Consider the following 9,861-nt stretch of genomic DNA (forward strand, 5'->3'; position numbering starts at 1 on the left):
ATTATTTTTGGTATATAGAGATTGACTTTTTTATACTAATCTTACATTTAGCTACCTTTAGCTACCTTACATTAGCTGCTAAATTCATTTACTAATATATATTACGTAGAGTCTTTTGGATTTTCTCTCTATAGCTTTAGCTATATAAGTAATATGTGTACACACATATTCATGTACATTTCTATATATTATCCATGATGCTGATGAATAATGGCAATTTTATTTCTTCCTTTTTCATCCTGATATATATTTCTTTTTTTTGCCTTATTACACAAGCTATGAATCTCCAGTTCAATGGTAAATAAATGTCATAATAAATGTCATAATAACAGACATCCTTGTCTCATTTCCACGTTAGGGGGATTATGATGTTTGCTATTTGTGGATATCCTTAGGCAGCAGTCTCCAACCTTTTTGGCACCAGAGACCTGTGCTCCTATGAGAATCTAATGCTTGATGATCTGAGGTGGAGCTGAGGTGGTGATGCTAACGCTGGAGAGCGGCTGCAAATACAGATGAAGCTTTGCTTGCTCACTCGCCATTCACCTCCTTCTGTGCAGCCTGGTTCCTAACAGGCTACAGGCCAGAACCATACAGGTCTGTGGCCTGGGGATTGGAGACCCCTGCTTTATAAGATGAAGGAAGTTTCTTATATTTTTAGTTTGCTATACATTTTTTAAAAATCATGAGTGTTGAATTTTATTAAATTTTTTTCTGGATCTATTAAGATGATCATAAGATCTCCCCTTTTATTCTGTTCATGTAGTAAATTACATTAATTCAATTATCATTTCATTTTAAATAATTTTAGACTTATAGAAGAGTTGCAAAAATAATGAGTTCCTTTATACCCAACACTAAGCTTCCCCTAATGCTCATTTTATATAACTATAGGACAATTATCAAAACTTAAATAATTAACACTGGTACAATACTTTTAATTTACTACATACTTTATTCATATTTTACTAGTTTTTCCACTAATGTTTTTCTTCTATTTTAGGATCTCTGTTTAATACAGTACCTTTTTCAAATAATTTATCCATTTCATATTTTCAAATTTATTGGCAGAAACTTATCACAATATTCTTGTATTCTTTTAAATATCTGTATGATCTGTGTTGAGGTGCTCTTTTTCATTCCTGATATTAATACTTGTTCTATCACTTTTTTCTTAATTATTCTTACAATAGGTTTATCAATATTACTGTTCTTTTTGTAGAACCAACTTTTGGTTTTGCTGATTTTCTCATTGTACATTTGTTTACTATTTCCTTAATTTTCTGCTTTTATCTTTATTAAGTTCTTCTACTTTTTTGGGTTTAATTTGCTGAGTTTTTTTTTTTACCCCTAATTTCTTGAAATAGATTCTTACATAATTGACTTTCAGCCTTTCTTCCTGTTTAACATGTGCATTTGAAGCTTTAAATTGCCATCCCTGCCCCAGCAGAGCTTTTACTGAATCCCATGTGTTTTGATGTGTTATATTTTCATTATCATTTAGTCAAAAGATTTCTCGTTTTTTTTCTTTGATCCACAGATTATTTAGAAGTGTATTGCTTAATTTCTAAAAAGGTGGGGATTTTTCTAAGTATATTTTGTTATTGAGTTCTAACTGAATTTTACTGTGGCCATAGAACCCTAAATTCTGTCCGGGAAAGGAAAGAACATTCACCACTCATTTTGTGAAGGTAATTTAACATTAATACTAAAACCTTAGAAAGATATTATGTGGGGGAAAAAATGAAGGAAAAGATTATTTAAATCCTCTGAAATTTGTCAAGATTGTTTCATAGACCAGCATACTGTTGATTTTGGTAAATGTACCATGTGTACTCAAAATTTTTAAAGTGTATTCTGTAGTTGTATGCAATATTCCATAAGGGATAATTTAGGTCACAGTTGCATTTAATTGTGTTGTTTAAATCTTTTATATGCCTGTGCTCTTCCCCCCTCTCCCCGCACCCCTTGTTCTAATGGTTAGTGAGAGAAGTAAAAGATATATTAAAATATCCCATTATAATTGTGGATTTGTCTCTTTTTCTTTTTAGTTCTGATCTGTCAATTTTTGCTTTATAAAATTTGAGGATGTGTTATAGGTGCATTTGAGAATTGATATAACTTCCAGGTGGGTTGACATTTTTATCCTTATGAAATACTTTTTTTCTTTATCTCTTACAAAGCTTCTTGCCTTAAAGATTACTTTGTTTGATAATAGCATAGACATAGCAGTTAGAAATATATTTTCTTCTTCTGTTTACTTTTATTCTTTCTATATGATTATATTTGGGTGCAGTGGTATGTTTAATTTTTAATCCAGTCTGTTAGTTTTGTCTTTTAGAGTATTTAATCTGTTTATATTTAATATACTTACTGACATATTTGGGTTTAAACCTACCATCTTGTTTTCTGATTGTTAATATTGTTCTGTTTTCTTTTCTCCCTCTTTCTTACCTTCTTTTGGATTATTTTTTTTATTCCATTTCCCACTTCTATTAACTATTTATTGATTCTTTTACTATCCTTTAATTGGTTACCTTAGACCTAAAGATTACAACATGCCTCTTTGACTTATTAAAGTTCAATATAAATTAGTACTTTTTAAAACTCCTGGATAGTGTTAAGGAGATTAGGATACTTTTAACTCCTTTTTCCTACTTCTTTTATTTTCTATATTGTTGCATGTTTTCATTCTACATATATTCTAACTCTCAAGATAGTATTATTTTATAGTCAATATTAATTTAGATTTTCCCATGTGTTTATGCTTTACTATGCTCGCCATTTTTTTATGCTTCTCATTTTGCATAATTTTTCTTCCCTCTGGGATTCTTTTCCTTTTACCTGAAAAAATCCATTTAGTTTTTTTCTTTACTGACTGTTGGCTAGCTATAAATCATCTCAGTTTTTATTTGGCTGAAAATGTCTTATTTCATTTTCATTTTTTAATGATACTTTGTGTGGGTACAGAATTTTAGGTTAGCAGTTATTTCCTTTTAGCCTTTTGAAGTGTCCTTCCATTGTTTCGTTGGCCTCCACTGTCATTGAAAAATTCAGTCTTATTATTGTGTCTCTGAACAAAATTGTACTTTGTTGTTTTTTTTTTCTTTTTATGGTAACTGCTTTTACAATTTTCTTTCTTTAATTGTATCTCAGCTATTTTACTATGATATGCCTCGTTGTGGCTTTCCTTGTATTCACCTACTTGGGGTGTGTAGCACTATTTGAACCTGTGGTTTTATGTAATTTGTCAGTTTGTAAATCCTCAGATATGGTCTCTTCGAATTTGTTTATGCTACATTATTTTTCTCCTTTTTTTTCCCCCAGGACTCTAATTACACAAATCTTTATACTGGGTCTCATATACGTCTGAAGAGCTTTTCTGTATTTCCTAAACTTTTTGTCGTACTGTAATGGTAACAAAGTCCTCATAATTTCTTTGGACCTATATTCAAGTTCATGAATTATCTCTTCAGTTATGTCTAATCTTCTTTTAAACCTTTCTATCAAGTTCTTAATTTCAGTCCTAGAATTTTCACTAGATTCTTTTTAAAAGAGTCAGCATATCTGATTAAATCATAACATTTTTTCCCTTGGTTTTCAGTTATTTGGTACTATCTCTTGGTATGCCTTATATATATATATATTTTTTTTTCAATGCCAGATACTATGATGCTTTTTTTATTCTGCCAGAAAAATTGTAGTGAAATTAGAGACTCTGGATGATGTTATCTTCCTCCAAAGAAAATTTACTGTGTTTCTGGGTGGCAGTTAGCTAGGAAAAAATATCTCCTTAATCTAATCGGAGGTTAAACTGATTGAAATCTGAGTTTCAGTCTCTGTGAGTGCTACTCAATTTTCGGGCTAGCTTTACTACCAGGGTGTAGTCCTACAAGGTTTCCAGCTAAAAGACTAAAATGTTTATGAGGACTCTTCCTTTTAGAAAGTCTCAAATCCCAATTTTTTGTCTCTTTGACCCTGTAAGACTGCCAACAGCCTGCTCAGCATCTCTGTATTTATTCAGAGTCAGCCAGTGCATCATGGGGAAAGTAGCTGCATATGTCAAGCCACTCACCTCTCTGTGTTTCCTTTTTCTCTAGCACCTTAGACCCTGTTTTAGTAGCTCTCTGATGCTTGCAAATAAATGTTTCTCGCTTTTTAAAAAATCTAGGTTTTCCCTAGTTATTCTTATATGAAAGATTGGTCTGATACACGGTAGTCCATATGACTATAGGCACAAGTCTCTCCCGAAGAAGTTTATAACTAAGTAGTGCTCTATTTTATCACCCTTAGTTCTTGCCTTTGAGGAACTTTTGCTTTAAAACTCAGTGCCAGCTGCTATAATGAAAAATCTCAAGATAACAAAAAGCTGATGCCTTGGATATTGAGTATTATTTTTCAAGCAATATCTTATAATAGCAACAGTTATAAAAACTAACAATTATTGTTTACTCTGGGCCAGGCAATATCCTAGCACCTTACAGGTATTAGTTCATTTAATGGGATGCAATAGAGTCTAAGGCAGTCCATATTTCTCAATTATAGAATTTGACCAAGGGTGGGTCATGGGTGAAAATGACGTATAATTCAACAAATACAGTCAAGGCCCAACAAGAAAAAATTTTAGACATTATGTAGGCTATCAGATTACAGAAAATGCATAGGCAAGAAGGTAATCTACAAGCCTCAAACTTCTTCCCCACTATTTCCCCAGTGGGTACTCCAGAAAAGTTCTTTGACAGCAAAAGACAAACAATGAGCAAGTTTCCCTTCCACTTGTGTGCTTCCTAGTGGAGATGATAAAATGTCTGAAGTAAGTAGTAGAGAAGAATTAATAGGAGGAGGAGAAGAAAGAACAGCCAAGAGCTATGTCAACTGTCCCTGAGTATCAAGAATCAGCTTTATTTGCATTCAGCAGACACCAAGTAATTGCAGGTTTGGGCCATGAAAATGAATTGGGTGACAGATATGAGATAAGAATAGAATGGGGTGATACGATATTGATGGTCCAAGACCCTGCCCAAGAGAAATGAAGAGGATATTTAGGCTATTTACCCAGAAAAGCAGAAATGTACACCAAATACCAGGCATAGAGCATAGAAAATAGTAATCCCAGTCTAATTTCAGCTGTCAGCCAGACACTCTCCAAGGCCTGATACTCCTCATCTACTGCATCCTTAGGCCTAGATAATAAACAGTGTGAGCCTCATTCTTGGTATTGGGTGAAATTCTATTTCTCTCTATATATATACTCCAGATGGAGTACTAGTTTCTACTACTGAAAACAGTCTGGGGTGGTTGAAGCATAGGCTGGAGAATAAACCTGCCTTGGTTCAAACCTTGGTCCAACTGCCACCTGGTTGACCTTGGGCAAATTATTTAACCTCTCTGAGCCTTCATATCCTCATTGTGAAATAGGAATGATGATAATAATAGTTATCAAGATGACATAAGATAATGCTAGTGAAGTGCTTGGCAATGAAATAAAAGCAAAATAAATGTTGGCTATGGCTATTATTTAACTTAATTTAGGGTCCTGCTGTGTGTGGGAAGGTCTTACTCTATGCTTATCTATCGCATTCCTCATTCGAGAGGCATTCTCAAGAGTGTTGTGGGAGGAGAAAGAAGAGATGGAAAACACAGGAGCTCCCTTCGTTTCACGGGTGAGCATAAGTTTAACTCAACAATAATAGTGCTCCTAAGGCTGCTATCTAGATCTTTTTGGAGAAATGTTGCAAAATATATCAATATGGGTGGTTATAAGCCAGGTTTCCTGTTCTCACTCCTCCCTGGGAGGAAACTGGTTCTATTTCAGGGACATCAGATATTTCAACTTCCCCATCTACCCATTCCAGAAATACTAAGGCTGCAATGGCCTTGGACTGATCGTGAATAGATAATGCCACCCCACTCTTGGGATCAAAAATGCTCCTCCATGAAGTTCAAGGGCCTCTGCTCATCCAAATCTCTTCTCAGTCAAGTATTAAACGTTAATTATTTAGCTCTTAATGTAAATTGAATTAAGATGTCTTACCCAAGCGAATTTTCAGTTTATGCCTTACCTTCACTCTAGAATGAAAGGCCTGTGTCTCCACGAAAGCCAAGAAATAGCAAGAAGGAGAGATATGGCAGACAGTCATCTTATGAGTCAGAAGACCCCCATCCCCACTTCCAGTCCTCATGTGTGGCTTTGGGTAATTTATTTTTCCTCTGTTGCCCTCAACATCCTCATTAAAGGGTCTCTAAAGTCTCTTCCAGCTCTGAAAACTGTATCTATGAGAGTAGTTTTAATTGGAGGACCTGAGGCAGGCCCAGAAATCACTCACTGGCATATACAGTCATCCTATACCCGGCCTGACCCAGGGAGCTTTGAACACACCCAATGTTCCTTCTCACCCACCCCTCCCCCAGTCCCATGTGAGTCCCCCACCCTCAGGACAGGATCTCTCCTGAGCCCAGCTCTGAGGATGGTGGTGACCCAACCCCCACTCCAGCCTCACTGTGCAGCTCCCTTCCCGCCCCTCCAAATCCCCATTTCCTGTCTAGCAGATTTATGATGCAGTTCAAAGAAGGAAGGATGATATAACAGCTTTCCTGCTCCCTCCCTCTCCCAACTGACTTAGTTTAACTGGCTGGGGGCCAACAGTTTTGTTCTCCACAGCCTCCCATATGTAAAAATACTCCATGCCCCAGCCCTCCTGCCTGCGACATGGCGTCAGCTCCCAAGCCCACTGGTCAGGCTTTGCTAGTGGGCGGGAAGGAGGCAGCCCTGCACAGCTCTAGAGTCTAATTAAGCTCTGAGGAAATAAACCATGGGCTTCAATTTTAGCTCTGAAAATAGCTAGGGCCCAGGATTCCTCTCTCTGGCCTGCGCTGGGAGATTTGTCCTCTTGCTGTGTTCTCCTGCATCTGGGCTTTGGGGTTTTCTAAAGGAAACTCAGTGCGGGGGAAAGTACAGGGGATCTGAGGAGCAGAGGGGGCCAACAGAGGCTCAGGGTGCTGAAGCCAGAGGGAGGAGCATGCTTCAGAGAGACGGAGATTAGAGCCCAGGGGAATGGACTATTCAATACCCTTCATCCCTACTTGGCATCCTAGCCCCTTCCTCTAGAATGTGCTGGCTCCCAGTCTGTAGGACATCCAGGAGTTCTGGGTTCCTCTGAGTGTATCTCCAGAGCCCCATGTGGCCAAGAATGCTAAGCTCTAGCCAACACTGAGGTAATTCTCCAGGACGATCATAGAATTCAGTTTTGTGCATAATCAAGCCTTTTGAGCAATGGGGATGAGGAAAAACATCAACAAATCAATGGACATATGGAAGTAAAAGCTATGAGTCAACCGACGTCTAACTGGCTCCTGAGCATCTTCCTGACCACCTCTCCACCTGGAAGGAGAGCAGTCAGCCTGTTGAGAGAGACAAGCGAGGAACAAGACCAATCAAAATGAAGAAGAGGGGCAGTCTGTGTGAACTATGGGATGTTCAGAAGGGTCACCAGATTTGCCATCTGGGTTAACTCCTCGGTCATTCACCATATCCTAACTCTGACACTATATCGTCATTAGCCGCCCATCTCCCCTTTAGACCATGGATAGAGGCTCCATATTATCTCCTCCCCTCCCCCATTCCCCGAGGCATAGCAGGTGCCTGACTTAAATGCTTTTGTTTCTGTTCTGCCTCCCCTTTGTAACAGTCAGCACTGAATTTGCTTTATATAGTCATGAGCACTCTTACCTCTGCATCAAAAGATCGAGATCGAGAGCAAGCTAAGAGTTCCACGAACAAGCTTACCCCAGCTGCCTTCTGCACGGCTGTGCTGACCCAGAGGGGACGGCAAAACTGGGGTGAGGCGTCTGGCAACAATGGTGGCTGTGGAGACCAGTGTCACATATGCCTAACGCTAAGCCAGCACTCACTGCTTCTGGGAAATAGAACAAAAAGGCACGAGAAACTCAAAGGAAATCAGACTCAACGGACAGGAGTGAAGACTTTTACCTGCCAGTCCTTTGGGAAAGTGTCTCCATCAGGGCAAAATTGCCCTGGTTCCCCTTCAGCTCATTCTTGGAGATATTTTCAGATTTCCTTCTTCTCTTTAGATTCATTCAACTCATCAATGTGTTTTGAGCAGCTACCATGCTACATGTGGTAGGTGCAATGGGGGCACAGCCAGCCACACCAATAATTACAATACTGTGTCACACTGGGAAGGGGACAGAGGGTCAAATGAAGACAGGACAGAAGGCACATGAGGCTGCCTCCCTGGCAGTCATGGAAGTCTTCCCAGAGGGGGTGGAGCTACCTCAGGCCTTCTCCAGGCCCACTGCCTTTCCACTTCCCTTCCTCCCCTTCCTCAACATGGCAGTTCTAACCGTCCTCTTAAGGGGCCCTGTGCTGTGGGAGACAGGCCGTCAGGGAACACGGTTCATTCTCCAGAGCACCTCTGGCACCCTGGTCTCCTGCTTGCCTGCTTTCAGGTGCCTCCTAGGGCCCAGCTGTTCCTCGGGCAACCCTTCTCTTGGTGGAGTCTGAGGCCAGAATACAGGCGACACCGGGGCAGTAATAATAATGCTGAGAAGAGGGAGGGAATGGAGTGGCGGAGGAGAAACACCACTTTACCCTCAAGCCCCACCCTGTGGGTAACTGTCCCAACCCATAACTGTGCTTGTGGAGGCACAGCTCAGTGTGGCCAAACCACAAAGTCCCCATTTGGAAGATCCCGTTTCCTAACCACCTTGGCCCAACATCAATAGCAATATTGCCCCACAAGGAGTGGCAAGCCATTTACTGTGGAACCACCAGTGCCACGGCTCAAAACCCAAGTTCAGACACGAAGAACTCCCCTCTGGAGTGTAAAACGGAGTTCAGAAATAAGAAAAACAAAGTTTTCAGCCCAAGTTTCCTCCATGGAGACACCCTCAGCGCCCCTCCTCACAGCTGCCTAGGCCTCCTTCCCGGGCTGGCCTCTCATTAGGAACTAATGGTCCCCAGCTGTGCCAGCTTCCAGCCTCCTCTTTAACCCCTTGGTTTCCTCCGTCGCTGGCAGAAAAATTTAGGCCTCAGAAACCCTGTGCAGCGCTGAGAGGCAGAGGGTACCCAGCGCACGGAGTTAATGGTGTGCACATTCTATCAGTGCGCCTTACCCACGGGCATTATTAGCTCTTCTGCCACCTCTCAGCTTTGCGGCAACACTAGGAGGTAGGAGTCGTTTCACCCACTATATGAGAACACTTGAGGCTTTGCAGCTCGCAAGGAGAGACATGATTTAAACTTGGTTCTGTTCTCTTTTTGCTCACCTTATCACTCGCTTTGAGCAAAGTTTTATTCTCAAATGTGTGGATTAAAGAGATAATGACCACTCTTGCCTTTGTCTGACTGTAGAAGTTTTAAAACTTTAAAATCAGAAAACAATAGTTTGAGAATCGGAAGAACTGGGTTTTCTCCTCAACCAAGGTGGCTTGTTGACTTTGGACAAGTATCAGCTCCCTTGAGCTCCCACTTATCTTCAAAATAGTGCAAGTAAAAATATCTGCCCATCTTGGGCTTGTTGGAAGATCAAATAGATCCAGCTGAGCAAAAACATCCTAAACTGTAGGGAAGGACAATGACACTCAATGACTTCCCTGTGGGACACAACACATTCTAAGGGCAGAGAAGCTCACCCAGGTGGTTTCAGAGTAAGTTTGGGGGCCTAACATTCCAAGATTCTTTTATTTCATTTGTGAGAAACTTGCACCAGCAATGGTCACCTGGGGAAGGTGTAAAGTGTCCAGGGCCCCATCCCAGATGACCTGATTCCCTGCTTCGGGGGTAAACCCCGAAGTCTGTGTCTTAAACAAACTTCCTAGGTTATTTGGGTTCAGATGCTT

Source organism: Pteropus vampyrus, unplaced genomic scaffold (genome assembly GCF_000151845.1).
Source record: "Pteropus vampyrus isolate Shadow unplaced genomic scaffold, Pvam_2.0 Scaffold101, whole genome shotgun sequence".
NCBI lineage: Eukaryota > Metazoa > Chordata > Mammalia > Chiroptera > Pteropodidae > Pteropus > Pteropus vampyrus.